The 1,018-nt window shown below is 29.2% G+C and overlaps 1 non-coding gene across 1 annotated transcript; it reads left to right on the top strand.

Moving 5' to 3' along the window:
* Positions 1-634: 634 nt before the first annotated feature.
* Positions 635-759, top strand: LOC133079401 (U6atac minor spliceosomal RNA). Its single transcript, XR_009698183.1, has one exon. It is a non-coding gene; the product is annotated as a U6atac minor spliceosomal RNA (small nuclear RNA).
* Positions 760-1,018: the final 259 nt, after the last annotated feature.

The raw sequence follows: 1,018 nt of genomic DNA, 5'->3' as shown, positions 1-1,018 counted from the left end.
CCTCCTCCCATGTCTGCAGAAGAATTTTAATTAGAATTTTAGAGAAAATTGATGTGGCCCTGCTAAACACACACCATTTGAATTAGATAGCCATCATTTTCAGATAAAATATTAAACATGTTATAACCTTGACTATTCATTTGACTTGATTTTCTTCCTGTAATATTTTAGTACTTTTTATTTTGTTTTTTAGTAACATGAAGAAATTCTAACCAAACTTAGTTATACAACATCTTTAACATCTAGGTAATTTTAATATCTAGTTAAAACATTCTTTCCAAAATATGAATTTATGTTATGCTCCTTAATATATCTACATTATATTTAAATTATTAAATTTATATCTTAATTACAAGTATACCTAACCTCTAAAATATATCATTTTTGGATTTTTTTCTGACTCTAAGCATATTTTTAAAATGTGAATACTGTTTATTGATGGTATGATTTTATGTAATAAAAAATAATTACACAATATTTACTTGAGGCTTGTAACCCAAAGTCTCATTCCCAAGGAAATCAGAAGCAAAATAAATTAGAGCAATAAAACACATGTCCTCACTATAAATCTAGGGATCATTCTGCAACATTGAACAGAAGATAAAAAACAAACTTGTTTTAAAATTAGATTTTAGTGTTGTATGAAAGGAGAGAAGGTTAGCACTCCCCTTGACAAGGATGGAAAGGCCCTTGGGCCTGACAATATGCATATGGTTAAGGCACTGCCACCTACTTCGTGGCATCAAACACTGTTTTTATTGGGATTGACATATACACACTACTATATATAAAATAGATAACTAATATGGACCTACTGTATAGCACAGGGAACTCGACTCAATACTCTGTAATGACCTATATGGGAAAAGAATCTAAAAAAGAGTAGATATATGTATATGTATAACTGATTCACTTTTCTGTGCAGCAGAAACTAACACAACATTGTAAATCAACTATACTCCAACAAAAATTAAAAAAAAAAATCCCAAACCATCCTCGACAGTTAAATAAATGAAAA

The sequence above is a fragment of the Eubalaena glacialis genome, chromosome 1, assembly GCF_028564815.1.
Source record: "Eubalaena glacialis isolate mEubGla1 chromosome 1, mEubGla1.1.hap2.+ XY, whole genome shotgun sequence".
Classification (NCBI taxonomy): Eukaryota; Metazoa; Chordata; class Mammalia; order Artiodactyla; family Balaenidae; genus Eubalaena; species Eubalaena glacialis.
The sequence above is the reverse complement of the archived record's forward strand: the minus strand, read 5'-3'. Positions and strand labels throughout refer to the sequence as shown.